Genomic DNA, 2,608 nt, shown 5'->3' with positions numbered 1-2,608 from the left:
GGTTCACAGCCCGATTCATAACCACTATGCTACCAGAGCTCCTAAAAATCTCAATAGAGCAAAGTTAAAAGTTGATAACAAATTCAGGACTGGATCATCCCAAAATTTTTGGTTCAGTGGATTATGAAGTATCTTATTTCACTTTTAAATTTCTCATACATATTTAAGTATTATAGTTTTAATTTTATGTGCTACTCAGAGATTATTTAAGATATTTTTTCCAAGTATTGGATTCTTAAAATATTTTTAATGGTTACTACAAGCAATCAAATGACATATTGCATTAGGCAAATCTGCTGAAGAAGACCTCTTTAGAGTGTGGAAGAGCAAAGATGTCAGCTTGAGGACCAAGGTGTACCTGATTCAAGCCATGGTATTTTCAATAACCTCATATGCATTCAAAAACTGGACAGTAAATAACGAAGACCATAGAATAATTGATGCATTTGAGTTATGGTGTTGGAGGAGAATACTGAAAGTGCCATGGGTTGCCAAAAGAACAAACAGATCTGTGTTGGAAGTGCAGCCAGAATGTTCCTTGGAGGCCAGGATGGCCAGACTTTGTCTCTTGTACTTTGGACATATTGTCAGGAGGGACCAGTCACTGGAGAAGGATATCATGTTTGTTATGGTGGAAGGTCAGAGAAAAAGTGGAAGACCCCCAGCAAGATGGATCAGAAAGTGGCAACATCAGTGGGCTCAAGTGTGGCAACAATTGTGAGGTTGGCCTAGGATGGGTAGTGTTTTGTTCTGTTATGCATAGTGTTGGTATGAGTCGGTACCGACTCGATTGCACCTAACAACAACAAAACATATGTTATAGGATTTGTGATGTGGTGCTATAGGATCAACACTGGACTGGAAACCGCAAGGTCAGAAGTTCAAACCCATCAGCTGCTCCTTGGGAATCCTATGCAGGGTTGCTATGTGTTGAAATCAACTCTACAACAATTAACAACAACAAATGAGATATGCAATTAGGTAATATAATTAAGGTTTTCATTTATAAATTATATTATTTATTTGAGCAAAATTATTATCTTTGTTCAAAAAGACATGTAACCTCTGTTTTGGGATTAAAATTATTTTCACAAATATAAAAGTATTAAATAATGTATTTGAATCTTTTAAATCAAAATTATGTTTTACTATTTTCTTAAGTTGTTTTAAAACTCTGCCTTATATGTCAATACTACAGATATTAGGCAGCATTTTTGAGTTGATATCTATAATGTCTGAAATATACACAAATAAAGGGAGCGTTAAAATTTTGGAGTAAAATTCCATAACCTTCTAATTGCACATATTCCATGAACTTTTGAAGCCTCTGTTGTATGTATGATTGTGTGTGTTTATTTATTGTAGTACAGTGCCATTGAGTCAATTCCAACTCATAGCAACTCTGTATAGGACTTCTTAGGAACAGCTGGTAAGATTGAATCACTTGCCTTGTAGTTCAAACTAAACTTGCAATCATGTGCATATCCTGAAGTGCCACATCAGGACTCTTGTATGTATGAATAAATAAGGTACTCCAACTTGCAGGGGGAAATAGAAATATTCAAAAGCATTATTGGTAAGGAAAAATGACTCATCTATATGCTCCTTGCATACTTGAGAAGCATCACTGAATTTTCTTTTTATATCACACACTTCATATTTAATCATTCCCATAGCATGTTGATTCTACCTATAGTGTATATTCAGATTTTGATAATTTATCTGCTACCACCCTGGCCTATGAGCCATTCACTTTGTCTTAATGATTACTGCATCCTCTTTGCTTGTCACTGTTTCTTCCTGTTCTCCCCTTGAAACTAATCTCACTTTAGGAGACAGAGCGATACTGCTAATTATCATTTTACTTCAAAAACTTGGGAGTCTTTCCAGCACATTAAGTGTAAAGCCCGAAAGTCCTATGAAAGCATATGGTACAACATCATCTTACTGCCATTTCTTATTAACTTATCCCTTATTAGTCTGCCTGTCATATCCACTTTGATTTGAACACAATGATCTCTTCATTCTCCCTGGACATATCAGCTCTGATCCTGCCTCGGGCTTTTCAGCCCTTCTTCCTGAAATGTTCTTCGCTAGCTAACTGCATGGCTCATTTCTGATAAACCTGTCCTGGACCATCCTGTTTACAGTGAGCCTTATCTACCACTCCGCATGCTTCATTTGTTTTCCATAGCAGTTAACTAGCATTCCCTATATGTTGTTCGTACACTGTTTTGTCTGTTTTCCCCCACTTGTTGGTGTTCAATGCTGTACTCTAATACTTAGAACAGTGCCTCAGTAAATATTTGTGAATAGTTAAGTGTTATTAATGATGAAAATTGGGCACAGACAAAGTGAATAACTTGTTCATAATTATTCATCTAGTTGATAGACTAGCTTGCATTTGAACTCCAATTATTTTATTCTTGAGCACACATTCTTAAGTAACACTCTATCATCTGACTTTTTTCTATACATTCACAGTATACTACCACTTTGAGAGATGAAGAAAGAAAGTTCATTACTTTATTACATATAAAAAAAAAATATCATGGGTCACTAAAAGCTGTATATTGCTGGCATAGTTTATATCTATTGATAGAAGACA

Source organism: Chrysochloris asiatica, unplaced genomic scaffold (assembly GCF_000296735.1).
Source record: "Chrysochloris asiatica unplaced genomic scaffold, ChrAsi1.0 scaffold00627, whole genome shotgun sequence".
Lineage (NCBI taxonomy): Eukaryota > Metazoa > Chordata > Mammalia > Afrosoricida > Chrysochloridae > Chrysochloris > Chrysochloris asiatica.
This window is presented reverse-complemented; position numbering follows the sequence as displayed.